Genomic DNA, 15,240 nt, shown 5'->3' with positions numbered 1-15,240 from the left:
CCAATTAGGCAGGCGCCCAGCAGAAGGTGGTCTGTCTCTGCACAAGCCAGGCTAGCAGGCTGCGTGACACCAGAAAAAGCTCATCTCTCAGGGCTTTTTCCAGCGTTTTGTTTTTTATTTTTGGTTTTTTTTTCCCTTTCCCCTTAGGAGAGGTTAGGAGTTAGGTGCACTCACAAACAATCCGAAAATTTGGCTTCAGATTTCAGGATTTTGATTTATTTTCTTTTAACTACATTAATTAAATTTTGAGGGGTTGTTTCAGTCCAAAAAAAAAAAAAAAAAAAAAATTACGAACAGCCACACTGTATGACTTGGAGAAAAGTCCCAGAGTTGCTAATAAGGTGATTACAAACGAACCTCTGAAAACAAGCAACAGCCATCAAAAATTCACCTGATGACCTTCACCCTCCCTGCTTCCCCCTGGAGGAAAAAATTGTAACAAGCAAAAAACATTCTCTCAAGTACAAAATGCCCAACACTGGGGAAAGGAAATAAACAGGCATTTGCAAAAGTGACCTCCTGCCCTGCTCTCTAGGATGACATTAAAACAGGAATAAAGGCTCAGTGTCCAAATCTAGTTGTGATTAACACAGGATTCAGAGACAGAGAGAAGGAATTTAGTTACAAGGAAAATTGGCTGCTCTTTCATCTGAACCTTTCTTCTTTTCAAGAAAAATATTTTTCCTTAGAAGGGGGGCTAAAAAAAAAAAAGTCAAAACTTTGTGTCATTCCCTTTTCTTCCCTATGACAAGCTGTCACTTCTAGATATGGAAACCATATCACCATGTTGCTGGAGAGGATAAGTGGGGCACGATTTCTCCTTTCCTTTGATATGAACGAAGATTAAAGTAATAAAAAACTAAGAAGATGAGAGTGAAGGAAACGCAGAATTTTTCAGCAGAGCTGATGTTATTTTAGTATGACATTCCATGAAGCAACAGTGGCATCCAGTGGTATATTTCCATAAGCAAGTTTTGTATCCTACTTTCACTAACTTCTGGCTTCCATTAGATTTTTTTTTTTATTTTTGGCAACAAGTTCTCAAGGAACCTTCCTCCTCTTCCTCCACCATAAACTGTCACAACAGCCACCACACATCCAGCCATCAGCACCAGTAACAGGGACTGAGGAGCACAAACACAAGCTCTCAGCATTCTCAAAAGCTGTATATCACATCTGCACAGCCAGAAACTTCAGATCGTTACTGAGAAGCTGCAACGTTGATACAAACACATTCTGAAATCATTTTCAGAAGAAACCCCGACATTCTTCTCCTGGTGCCCACAAGAGTGCAGCAAAGAGAATTCTGTACTGTCCCCTCCTCAGTCCCCCTCCCCATTTTGTTTCTCTACAAGGCATTATGTTCATTCTTTTCTCATTTAGTGACATTAAGATTATTTTCACTCTGTGGTATCTAAGTAGATGCTCTGGGCAAAAATGAAGAGTATATATATATATATATATATATATATATAATAAGAGTATACTACAGAGGAAAGTCCATTCAGTGAATTTATTATGGTATTTTCTGACTGAGATCACATTTGCAGTTAAGAAAGCACCTTGTGCCAGCACAAGCTCAGTACCACCATCAACTGTAATTTAGTAAGAAGGAGAACTGTCTCCTCATCAATACAGACCTGAGAATCAAAACATGTCAGTCTGGCCCTCAGGGCAAATCAAAACTTCTAGTCTGATTTTGTTTGAGGTTAGGTCTAGAGATCTTTCAAAATAATCAACCTCAACTTCACTAAAAACTGTGTTTCTCACTTAAATTTCCAAAAGAGCTAAACTAAAGTATCTGCTCCTTTTTAATAGGACAATTTCTCCATATGAACACTCCAAATTACCCTTAAGAAAGCAGTTGGCTGATGTAACTAGGTTCCTGAAGGAAAGCATTAGGCTTGTTTCCCTCCCAACATAATAAAACATAAACCCAAGCATCTCATGAAAAAAACTGAAGCTTGGCCTGCATCCAGCCTTCATAAGACAACACAGTAACAGAGCTACCTGATTTTTAATTGAGGTGGTTTCACAAGTATGAGACTGCCTAGACAATCTGTTCCAGCAAACACAGACAGAAAATTACTGCCACCTTCTGAGGAAGAGGAGGTAGACTGGGAAGGAAGTGTACCAGCAAACTCTCTACCACAGGCCTTCTACTCAAACCCATTTAGATTATCCAAAACTCTAACAGAAGCTGTGTTTCAGTCCTGCTAGCACAGCACAACAATTCACTCTTTGGAGTAAACAATGTATTTTATTCATCATGGTAAGGAAATGTCAAGAGTTCATAAATATCACCCATTTGTGACCCTAACAATGAGAAACAGGTTATTCACAGGTGCTGATGTTACATGCCTGATGTGGCTGACCAGGAATCCAGCCACCTGGGATGGGTCCATCCCATTTCAGTCTAGCACTGAAATGCTAGATTTATGAGTTCAGGTATTTACTAACTAGTTTCCCTGCTTGAACTGGCCAGTTCCCAAAAAGCATTATTTCTGTGCAAGCAGGCAAAAACTTGCAGGTGGAACCTGCCCCCAAAGCAGGAAAAAGTCACTGCCAATAGTGATTCAGAACTCTTATAATATATTGTTCTAGCAAGCGATATGTTAACATCAAAAACAGAACAAAAAATGCATAAAAAACGAGAGAAGCTCAAGACCTTCAGTGAAGGGGAAAACCCCCCATGACTGGGGCAGGCAGTTGAGCACAGGAGATGAGCCTGAACTACAAAGCAGAACTGTGACTGAACTTGTACTGTGCTTAGGATAAAGCAATCTTTCAGTAGCAAAGTCAAAACATAGAAAAACCTCAGACTGACATGGGATGATCAATATCCTATGGAATGAAACCTCGGAAGAATCAGGTGTTTTAAGGCAGAGCTGAAAGATTAAGAGGAATTCTCATATTTTCTTTCCCCTGGGCCTCTGAGCTGAGCATTCTTAATATGTAGAGTTCCCAATGAATTGCAGGCTCTTTTTCCACAACACACTTTGGAAATAAATATAATAAAGCAAGATCTCTGCAGCTCTGAGCCCACCCTGATTCCATGCACGTTCTAACTCCAGCAATGTGACACTGTAGCTCTATTTTTCTCCCTCTCTTCTCCTCCAGAGTTCTCCTCCTGTTTCTCCTCCCTCATGCCTGCAATATTAGGCCATTCCCACTGCAATATCAGGCTCTCTGCAGCACAGCGTGCTCACCTTCACCAGCTGGAAGGGAGCAGGAACCAAACAGGGGCTCCAAAGCTGGGCTCCTCCAGTAGCATCTCCAAGCCAGTATCACACCAGGATCTCCCAGACCAGCAAGCAGGGCTGTGCAGCATCCAATGATCCTGATAATTTGGGATTTGCAACTGGAATTAGCATTACAGGAGACTCGATAAAGAACTCAAGGTTAAAAAGGTTAAAAAAAGCTGCTAGGATATTCATCACAGTCACTTAGATGACATTTTTCTAAAAAAATACTTGGATACTCAGAGGGAGATAAGCCTGAACCATTTTAATTTATCTTTAGTGTAGATTAAGAGTCTTGGGAAGGAACTTAACAAAATAAGCTTTCTTTGGTATCTTAGAAGAAGAAGAGATCACTATTTATTAAGAACAAAATCATCTTGCCATGTTTACTGGTTTGGACAATATGAACTATGAGATCACCAGATATGTCATTCATCTGGGTTTCATCTCCAGTAGTGGTTTCAAACATCATATAATGCATCTTCATGTCAAATAATCCCATTTATCATGGATCTCTTGCTTCTGATACCATCTTTCCACCAGATGTCACACTTCCCCTTTACCTGGTAACTCCAAACCCATCATTATAACCCTGTACACAGATGCATTTGTTCATTTGCTGACCACTTCCACAGCCTATCCTTAATTAAATATTAGCCCTTCTATTTGGTTTGCAGTAACCACACTGCATTAAACATCATAACATGTATTACTTGTGCAGTTGAGTTCAAGACCTCACTTACATAGTGGTGTTTATATTGTCATAACAAAAAAAAAAAAAAAAAAAATCTGTATTGTTCTGTTATGGTCTAAACCCCACACACTTGTGTGCATCAACAGGTTATTTAAAATTACAAGAATTCCTTTTCTGATGCCCCCTTTTAAACAATATCATTCTCAGTGGTTTTATTTTTCAGGCCTCTCAACACTGCAGAGTAATTAAAGAGAAAAACATCCATTCACACTGACCAAATGCACAAGGCAGAAATGTTATTTTCAAACCCAAGTGCCTAAATCCCAGCACTAAACAAGTGCTTTATGATACAATTTAACACATGAAAAATTAGGGGGTTTAAATCAATAATATTTCAAGCATAAGAGCAAAGTTTGGTCTAACCCTGCCACCTTCTGAGACGACCTGTTTTGTTTCACTTTACCGTTTCAAACTGCTGTGTCAGAAGTAACCCATCAGCATTAGCTGTCTTTAGGGTCTGCAACCAGCTTTCTCCTGTTTTGATAGATGCAATGCTAATATAGTAATCTGGAAAATAATCCATGGAAAGCTATGATTTTGAACACAGCACTACCTCAGCTTCAGAGTAATTCTATCAAACTAGACCGCAATGGTTTATAGATTTATACAATTCCTTTCCTGTCCTTTGACAATGACCTATTTTTAGACACACATCACACTGAGTGGGTATGTCACTTGATAGAATACCATCCTGAAGATTCAAGTCTGTCATAAATAAATATGTAAGACAAACTGGTACATACAAGTTGCCTCTGAGACCTGCTTTCAAGTCCATTCCAGAACGCAGTGAATGAAAATCATTTCAAATGAATGTCTGCTGGTCTCTGCCATGTTTCTTCTCTGAGAATTGCACATCACAACACAGCCCAGCGATTCCAAACAGACAGCTCTAAGAAGGGACAGAGGAAGACAGAAAGGAAACCTTCCACTAAGCAGGTGACAACCCTTCTCCAGCTCTTCTCCTCCCTGCCTCTCAGAGGGCAAGGTCCCTACTGAGATTCAGTGGATGCATCTATTAATTCTGCAGAAGGAAAAATTACCACTTAATTACTTAAAAACAAATAAACACCAGTATCAATAGCAAGACAACCTGCAAGAAGTGTTATTCTGACGAGACAGCAGTTGGGTTTGGGGGGTTTTGTTGTTGATTTTTTTTTTGTTGGTTTTCAACTCCACCTAGGAAATATCGCCTAGCAACAATGGGAGAACCCTCCTAACAAAATGAATCATGCAGGTATTGGCTGTTTATTCCCATGAAGGGCTGTGTTTCCACCCTGTCAAATGACATCAAGGCCATGTTGCCAGAGGCACTGGGAGTTTTGACCTCTAAAAGGCAATTTTCTCACTGTCTGCTCAGAAATGTAACATTTTTCATATTGAAGGCTTTTATATCATATCTTGTAGGTTTCAGATCTATAAATAACATACTAAAATTCTCCAGCACAACAAAGGACCAGCTATTATCTTTTGCTATTAACACTGTAAACATTAAATATCACAAAGTTAGCACTCTATTAGCATAACTATCAGGCAACACACACACACACAAACAACAAAAAAACCCACCACATTAAATTGCAGGACCAAATTTACTGGAAATGAACAAAGGCAAGAACTTGGTTCATACAAGTTTTGAATTTGAGACAGAAAATATCCACTAGATCACCAGATACTCTTGCAAGATTAACTCTGGTTTTCCTTGACCAACTAATTGCTCTCTTAATTTCTTAACGGAGCTATTACAAGAGAGAGTTTTAAGTTAGGGGATGGACTAAGAGCATGTAAATAGGAAAGGTAAGACCTGTTATTTGCATAGAATGCAGCAAGTAAAATTCTTACCAATAAATGGGCATGTGTGTGTGTGTGTGTGTGTGTCCCCTCCCAAATTAATTCTTATTTAAACCTTTCCATATTTTAATTGCAGCAGCTCTGCTCAAAGCAGAGTGACCCAGCGAGCTTTGGTCCTAAAATTATTGCTTTCCCAGTTGCTCTGCAAAGGATGAAATGCAGCCTCTGACAACTCAATTTATCCAATCAACATAGTTAACTGCAACCCTGTACAGCAATACTGGGTTTTTCAAGTAAGGAGACAATGAGAAGTAGGAGTCCTAGAACACTGCAAGCACTGTTCTGCAAACTACACTGTTAAATACCATCAGGGGGGTTGTTTGATTACTTTTGCCCACGTTTAAAGTCACCAAATATTTAAGAGAATCAGCATCTGCAAGCCATGGAGAGGCAGGCAGTTGTCCCTGAAAACATCAGCACTGTCACAAAGTTGTTCAGTCATTATTCTGTCATGGGAGTGAGAGATGGTTGATGAAAAATTTCCCATGAGCCAGCAGTGAGCACTCACAGCCCAGAAAACAATGAGTTCCTGGGCTGCATCCAAAGGAGTTTGGGCAGCAGGTCGAGGGAGGGGATCCTCCCCCTCTGCTCTGCCCTTGTGAGACCCCACCTGGAGCACTGAGCACAGTTCTGGGGTCCCCAACGTAAGAAGGACATGGAACTGTTGGAGCAAGGGCAGAGGAGGCCACAAGGTTGATAAAGGGACTGGAGCATCTCCCCTGTGCAGACAGGAGGGGAGAGCTGGGGCTGTTCAGCCTGGAGAAGAGAAGGTTCCATGGAGACTTCACAGCACCTTCCAGAGCCTGAAGGGACCTCCAGGGAAGCTGGAGAGGGATTCTTCATCAGGAACTGCAGTGTCAGGACAAGGAGTAATGGGTACAAACTGAAAGAAGGGAAATTTAGGCTGGATAATAAGAATATTTTTTTACTGTGAAGGTGAGACACTGGCACAGGTCACTCCCAGCCCTGGCAGTGTTCAAGGCCAGGTTTGATAAGGTTTTGATCAACCTGGTCTAGTGGAAGGTGTTATAAGACCCCAGGTCTCGAGCTACAAGCTCACCAAAGGAGTTTTACTTTAAAAAAATACACAAGGCTCCAAAAATTCACCCCCTGAATTTTCAGAAGAGCCCTTGGTTCTTTTAACACCTCAATAGAGAGCACCTCAATAGGAGAGAAAGCTGTACACGTGTTCTCAGGGGGTACTTTTATTGGTAAACTTCAGAAAATAAGAGACCTTGGCAAAAGTTTGAAGGGTAACATTCAACCAAAATAGAGTATTCCACAAAACCATTAACTTAGCACATGCTAACCCACACAACTTAGCAAAATCCAACCCATCTGATCTCAGGTTACCCAAAGCATTAAGAAAAGGAGATTAAGATAGAAGAAAAAGTAGAGAAAGAGAGAGAAAAAGAGAAAATTATAGCTGCCACCAGGAGCAGGGGGTTAGGACTACATGATCTTTAAAGTCCATCCCAAGCCCTTAAGATTGTAAGATTGTATGATTCCATGATTCTGACAGGCTTTTTCACAAAATTATTCTACACAGCCTCCAAAAACTGAGGCTCTAGATACAAGTATTTTCCTCAGACTGAAGATTTTAGACTACACAAGTTGATGGTCAAGAAACTAAATTCCTAAGACTACAAATCAACTTCCACAATCACAGATGATCTACAAAACAAGGAGGTGTGAAAGGAGATATAAGAACTCTTAGTGGGCTGGGTTTTATAAACAATCAGTAACTGTTCTCAGAATAACAGAAAGTAATCTTGAATTGTTAAGTAATCATTTTCTTCAAAAATGCACAAGAATGCACTGCACATTGACAACCTTTCCCAGATATCTGTACTTTGGAAAAGATATTTTTGCTATGCTTTTCAACAAAATGATTTTTTTTAATTTATAGAAGTATAAAAGCGCAAGACAAATTATTATTTAGAACTTTTTTTATATTAAAGCAAAATACTGAAGTGCTTATTATCCTGTTCAAGGAGTTTACTCCAACATTTTCTTAGAACTGACTTGTAATTTCCTATACCATGTATTTTCTATCCCAGCAATGCTGTATTGCTCTTAATCAAACACAATGTTACTACTCTGTTACTTTCTATAAGCCACAAAGAAACAGTAACCTAATTTCCAGTTCAAACACTTGAGTTAAACACCTATTTCTGGGAAGCCAAGGGTCAGCAGCGTTGGCACTGTTCTCTCTGAAATAATAAAAAACCCCAACCCAAACAAAACAAACAAACAAACAACAACAAAAAAACCAAAACACAGAAAACCCCCCAAGAGTTGAGAAAAGCTCCCCATGCTTTGCAATACAGCATGAAACTTGAGAGCTTACTGATATCTCTATGGATAGATTTATTCAGTCATACTGAATCCAACTCCTATATCATCTCCTTTTGATCTGGTTTGTTGAGAGAGACCTTCTCCCTTATTTATCAGTCTCAGAAAGAAATTAACTCCAAAATAAACACACACTCGTGCATAGAAATGAGGTATTTTTAATCAAGTTTTTTGCTTGGACCTCATCACTACAAGCAAATCAGTCACATCCTCACTACAAATGTATATTTAGGCATATGGTTGATACTGCATTTATAAAAAATATGTAGCCATAAAGCTGAAGAAAATACATATAAGACACTTCCCTATGTACTTGAAATTAGCCTCGAGGAGAAAAAAAAAATGCTATAAAATAAAACCAGGATCTAATTCATATCATCTTATAATTTCTCCCAAGAACTCCTGACAAAACTTCAACACAGACACATCCAAAACACAAGGAACACAAACTCCAGCTCTAGAACCGAGCACAGGTCTAAGAGCAGGCAGCCACTGCCCCAGAGCAAGGCTTGCAGCAGGGATCAGCAGGGCCATGCCCAGGGATCAGCAGGGCCATGCCCAGGGGTCCATGGAGGTGCTCTTTTACTGAGCTGGATAAAAGCAGGAATCAGTCTCACCCTCCCCCCCACAACCAGTTCAGCTGCCAGAAGGAGGAGAACAAGGGTTTAGCACCCAATGAGGAAGGGCTGAACTGAGCAGAGAAAACAGCTCTACAGGAAATCAGCCAAACTACTGCTGTAACTGTATAAATATCATATATTTCTTCTGTGACACAGCCACAACAGCAGAGTTGAGTGCAACACAGGACCTAGGCAGATTTATAAGTAATTTTTAATTAACTGAACCCTAGAATATACCTTTGTTGCTACAATACTCCTGAGAGCCCCATAACACAGATTAGGCTACCACACAGGCATTAATTAGAAACAACAACACTCGGTACCTCTCGAGGGCCGCGCTCCCCCGCAGCTCCCGACACCGCTCCCGCCCGCGGCTGGGGAGCGGGGCTGGGCCCGCAGCCCCTCCACCTGCCCTCGGAGCTCTCCCCCCACGCTGGGGCCGCCCCGGGCACACCTGAGGGTGTGAGCACAGGTGGGGCCGCTCCCCGCCCGGGCCCTCGGTGGCGCCGGACCCCCACCCAGGAGGGTCCCCCTCAGCCCCGGGGGCTGCTCGGCAGCACCGGACCCCCGAGCCAGGCCCTGAGCCCCACGGGGACCCCTCCCAGAGCCGGGCCCAGCCCTCAGCCCCGGGGCGCCGCTTCCCTGCAGCGCCCGCAGCCCCCGGAGCATCCTCCCGTCTCCATGGCAACAGCGGGTGCCGGAGGGCCGGGGTCGGGGCGGGAGCGGGGGGACGCGGGGGCTCCCCCGGGTCGGATTGCGGCTCCCGCACCCGCTCCCTGTGAGCCCTCCCCGCACCCGCAGCCCTCCCGGGGCCAGGCTGGCGACACGGGGACACCCGGCCTTACACTCCCCCCACGCCTGTCCCGCGCCAAATCCCGACCTCGGCGACACAAACGGGAAGCCACAGCTTCTGTCCTGCATTATTCATGCTCTCAGCGTTGGGTACGGTGGAAAAAAACTCCACCGAAATATGTCTATCTATCTATATATATTCATTTAAAACTATTTTTCAGATCGCTTCAAAATTCAAATTAATTAAGATTAATTAAAAATTAAATCAAAAATAAAAAGCTCCAAAAGTGATTTTTTTTTTTTTTATTATTTCACTCACATCTTTAATGTAGAAGCAACTCCAGTGGGGTTGGTATTTTTAGTTTCATGCAGCATAACAGGAGAGATGGGGACTTGCTATTCTACTGTGGCAGAGCTGCCAAGCAGGAACAATGTGGACGGGACCCTTCATCTGGGGAAACGATGGGCAAAACACGTGTAGGGATAACACAGGAGGAAGACTGTGGCCAAGATGTCCTCCAAGAGCGGCCTCTAGTCCTTCTCCTTCCCCTAAGCCAGAGCAGTTTCCTGCAGGCTCCACCAAATGGAGAGAGAAAAGGGAGAGGAAGGGAGAGCGTCTTCTCTGCTTCTGCCACCGCTGACCCCAGGGAAGCTGCAGGGTGACTGCTGCAGTCACCCACCCTGCTTTGCCATTCCCCAGATGCGTGAAAGGAGAGCCTTTAAACCTCTTGGAAGATCTGCCCTTTCCACAGGAAAAATGTGTGCCACCCCATTCCCACCATTCTGGGAATATGAATGTAGATGCTCATGAAAAGCAAGTAAATACCTGGCCCATGGGGGGAAGAGTCTGCGTTTGAATTTCAGGCCTGTGACTGAAGAGAGAAACTCTGAAAAGCGGCAAATGAGAAGCAATAGGGGATCCTGCACAGACCCAAGTGTAATTCTTATTCACATCCCTTATCATTTAATCAGAGCTGATGATAAGCAATTATGTGGGGAGCGCTGATGCCCAGGTGACAAACAGGCTCCAGTGTGTTGGACTACACAAAACCAGCACTGCTCCAAAAATTCCCAGTATAATCTGAAATAAGACTCAAGAAGTGAACAGCAAAGCAGCAAGAAGAGGAAACTGGAGGGTTGTGATGATGTAGATGAGATTACTTGTCCCTGGACACCTTTATGGTCCTGTTGACTGAAGATCATTTCCACACGTTCAGTTAATTTACCCTTTTACTATTAAATCTCCAGTTCCTCGAGGAAAGCCAAGATGTCCCTTTGTTATGTCATAAGTCAGGAATATCTGGTGAGGAACAGGAGGTGGTCTAGAAAACTAAGTCCAAGATAAGGTTCTACAAGGAGAAACACTTCTGAGCAAGCAGATGAGCAGCCAAGGCTGATCTCTTGTTACAGATAACACAGCGTATTCAGAAATGAGGGATTAATGCGAAACTGTTTGATGCCAGGACTTTTTGAATACCTTTATTCACCAAAGGATACCACATCTGAAAATTTACCTGCACACTTCTCCCAAGAGGATGTCTTGACAACAGAAAGCTTAAGTGAATAACATTCACAAAAATATTAAACGTGCACAACGGTCCTTTGCATAAAGCAGAATCAGTATAATGTTCCAAAAATGAGCAAAACATAACTCTGTAACAGCTGCTACAAACCATTTGAAGAAATCTACCGTGTTGGGTCTAGTAGCATAAAATAATTTTTATTTCAAATTGTATTCATCTGTTTACAGATTTCTTCTACAAGTTCTACTTCTCAAAGGTTGATTGCAAACTAAAAGCTGGATATAAAAATACAATTTTTAGTTCCTTCAATAACCTTTCAAACTGAAGATTGTCTACAGGGTGGCAAAACCTGTGGTATTGCAACAAAACACTTGAACTAAAGGTTAAACAAAGGTTTAACAAAGACTTTGATTATTCTCTCCCCTGTGCACCATTTAATATGCACTTGATGATGAGAAATATGCCTCTTATTTAAGGAATTTATTCCAACAAGCATTCTGTTGTTCTTTATCTGAGAAGAAATCCATGACAGAAATGTGGAATAATACAATACTTAAGAAGTCAAGAGTGCAAATCCATGGAAAATGCACATGAATCCTCGAAGAAACAGATTAGAACAGGTAAGCATAATTTATTACTGCTTGGCAATGCTGTTTCTATATCAGAAGCTTTGGGGACACTTGTTTTATTAACTTTACACACTTGCATGACATCTGGTGTGATACTATGGATATAAAAGAATGTTAGAGTCAGGATGCTGAAATTTTACTCTCACAGAATACTGGTCTCTGCTTTTCCAACCAACCACACTGTTAAAGTGAAGTGTATCCCTCTGTGTCTGCCTGAAAGGATGCCAGGCAGGGAAAATGAAAAGCTGCGAATAGCTGCATATCTGAAATCAGTGAAGCAAAGGAGAAGAGACCATCAGGGAGACTGCTAAGGTCCCTGATTCTCAGGCCCAGTGTAAATTAGAGCCCAGCTGGCAGTGGTACTCGGGAGACCATACGCTAGCCGAGGATGGCTGGAGCACAGCATGTTCCAACCATATGTCTGACATACTGCCTCCTTTCCAAGGGGCTCTGGCAGAGCGGGATTTGGATGGGCTCTCGCTCAGCTGGCCAGGTTCAGAGCTCTCCTCTCCTTTGTGCTCAAACAATGGCAGCGATGCCGCAGCTCAGCTCTCCCGCGGCAGCCCGGGACGAGCGGCGCTGCCGAGAATCACCCCTCTGGTAGGAGCACGTTCCCACCACGGTGTGCGGTGGAAACGCTCCAGCTGAGCCCTCCTGCGTCACAGGTGGGCAGGGATAACCTCCGGGGGGGCTCACACGCACAAATCCCAGACCACAACAGTGATACTGCTCCCTTTTCATCCCGGGAGCAGGAATGAGTTTTGTTCTGTGCTGTGTCTGTCTCACTCTGCAAGTTCATCGTGGTCCCACAAATTCCAATTCACCAGTCATTTTATCCAACACATGGACACGGCAAACCCAAACTAATTTTTTCTGTTTCCTCCTTCCAATTGTGTTACTTGCTTCTATTATTTAGACACTTTTGCAACATAAAAGTGTGCTTAACTGCATCTTTGTGTGCTGTTAAATTCAGATTCTAGAAGAATTTGCTCCTTTTTCTTCCATTTTCATGTCATTGTCGTGATGCTTTACTGAGCTGCTGCTCTCTCAGGCTCTGTCCCTGCCATGCATGATCCAAAACGCTCGCTCTGGTATTTGCCAAAGAAAAAGCACGCTGAAATGCTGCTACATAAATAAGAAGCTATGATTCTAAAGGTGCCTGTGCCCAAAGATCCTAAATGCTGTAAATGATTTGTTACAAAAGGAACATTATGGCTCTTTTCTTCGTTCTCTGTATTCTGTTAAGTGATTTTTTTGCAGTTTAACATATTCCAGACCTTTGCTGGCAGAAGCAATTCATATAACCTCCCTTAGAAGTGTATTCAGTTGGGAGCTGCCTGGCTACACAGGATTTTATACATCATTCAGCTAAGTCAGCGATCCATATGCAAAAATCAAGTGCTCAGGGACACCATGTGGATTTGTGACATTCTTCAGAGTACATTGTGTCTCTAATAAACCAATGAATGGATTAAACTCAGTCATAAAAATGTGTTTTTTCCCCTCCATGACAAATATAATATGGATAAGCTTTACTTAATAAGTAGCTAAAAACTAACGCCAAGCACGTTACTTAAACAGGTTAAAAATACACTCCTCAGTTTTATCACCTGCTTAGGAAGAGGAGGGAGAGCACTCAGCAAAATGTATAAAACTGAGAAACACCACGCTGAACACTAATGTGGGACATCTTGATTAAGTAAATTTCATTTTGGAAGCTATTTTTGGCTTATAACAGTTGGAAGCAGAAGAGTCAAGCAACCCTTCCCTATACTGTATTTCCTGACAAGCTATTTCATCTTGGCATTCCAGGATAGATTATTTCTTTGTATCACACTGTTGTCACGAGTTAGGCACTGGATAATGGATAGTTTTAAAAGCAGTCCATCTGTATTTAGTCAATAAAGTAATGGTTTGTAAACTTACTCAGCAGCAAGCTGTTTCTTGAAAAGAACAGAAGAGCATTCAAGGGAGAAGACTGACAAGACTTGGTGATTTCCTAATGATCAGATTTTGTTCTTTGCATGGTCATGCTTACTGCTCTCAGGAAACCCCTTATCTGCCTACAGATGACAATTATTTGATTTAATTAGCAAACCCTGGGTCAAGTTCCTGTTCCAGAATGATTGGCACTGCAACTGGTTTGAAAACTTGTTTCAAATGGGAGATGTCCTTAATTTTTCCTTTTTATTATTGCTCATATGTCAACTGACTGTAGCAAGTGTTGGAATCTCAAGATGCTTAAGATTTTCAGGTTTCTCACAGACCTTTCTGGCGGCTCAGGGTATTTGTAAGACCAGCCTTCCACACCTCCTGCTTCTCTCTCATTCCCAGTGACGGAAGGGATGGTGCCAGTCACAGGATCCACGGCTGCCTACTCTGCACTCGGATGTGTTTGTCCCTGGTGCCTCTGTGGTCTTGGAGACAGAGCTAAACCCACTCACACCACTGGAAACTCACTGAAGGAAAAAAAGCCACATAGGCTTTGCTGACTGAAGGTGCCCCAGAGTCCAATTTCTTACTCAAATCTTCTCTCGCAAGACAAAAGTCCATCTGGACTGCAGTGGTGTCTTCACTGCGACTGGGAAGAGTATTAATCTACATACAGACCTTGATTCTTTTGTTTTACAGGAACAACCCCCTACTTCTCATTTATCTGCTTTAAACCTTCAATGAAATTGTTCATTTTCTCTCTTACTTACTGCTTTATCTTGAAATGCCCAGTAGAGTGTTGTGGGTTTTAGAGAGGATCAGGCAGTCCATGGTTTTCTTCCTGCACTTCCTGCAGTCGATGGGAATGTTGGTATCATCACCAGGAAGCCTCAGGTTAATACATGTAACATAAGAAGTCTTGAGTGAAGTCATGTACATGTAAGATAAGAAGTATGTAGCGTAAGAAGTCCTTTAAACCTTGTGATAAGACACATAACACAAGGAAAAGAGTAAGGATTAGGACAGGATGAAGTCCACTACCACAAAGTTATACAGGGCCTTCAAGAACAACACCGACTGGAAGTGGTTGTTACTCTAATTCAGACAACAGAAGGGGTCAGCATTATTTTTCAATTCATGATACTTTGTTTCACACATTGCAAAATATATTTGGATCATCTTTGCCACAGAAAAATTGTATTTCTTCAAATCAGCATATCTTCCCAATCTAGTATTATTCTGTCCTGTAAAACACACACAATCTGTTATTTTTGGAAAACAAAAAAAAGAAATGGAGAAAAATGAGCCTTGTGTTTTCATTGGCTTCTCTTTCACACTGTCTGAAGTGCATCAACAAATATTTTATGCGTTTATTGAAAAAACTGAAAGTAAACTATAGAATAATTAGATATAAAAACAGATTACAGAAAGGTTCTGTCCAATTCCATTTTAAAGCGTCTGCAAAGAACTGTTGGTGAGAAAAAAATCCAAAGTATTTATTTTGAAGTATTTAGTATCATAGTAAACACATGCTGGGCATCTGGC

At 41.9% G+C, this 15,240-nt stretch overlaps 1 long non-coding RNA gene across 1 annotated transcript in view; it reads right to left on the bottom strand.

Annotated features, from left to right (window-relative positions):
• Nucleotides 1-9,181, bottom strand: part of LOC126637798 (uncharacterized) — a 185,103-nt gene extending 175,922 nt beyond the window's left edge. Inside the window, exon 1 of the long non-coding RNA XR_007628439.1 lies at nt 9,143-9,181. This is a non-coding gene — a long non-coding RNA (uncharacterized LOC126637798). The remainder of the gene's footprint in view (nt 1-9,142) is intronic.
• Nucleotides 9,182-15,240: the final 6,059 nt, after the last annotated feature.

Source organism: Myiozetetes cayanensis, unplaced genomic scaffold (genome assembly GCF_022539395.1).
Source record: "Myiozetetes cayanensis isolate MyiCay16 unplaced genomic scaffold, myiCay2020 scf16, whole genome shotgun sequence".
NCBI classification, from domain to species: domain Eukaryota; kingdom Metazoa; phylum Chordata; class Aves; order Passeriformes; family Tyrannidae; genus Myiozetetes; species Myiozetetes cayanensis.
The sequence above is the reverse complement of the archived record's forward strand: the minus strand, read 5'-3'. Positions and strand labels throughout refer to the sequence as shown.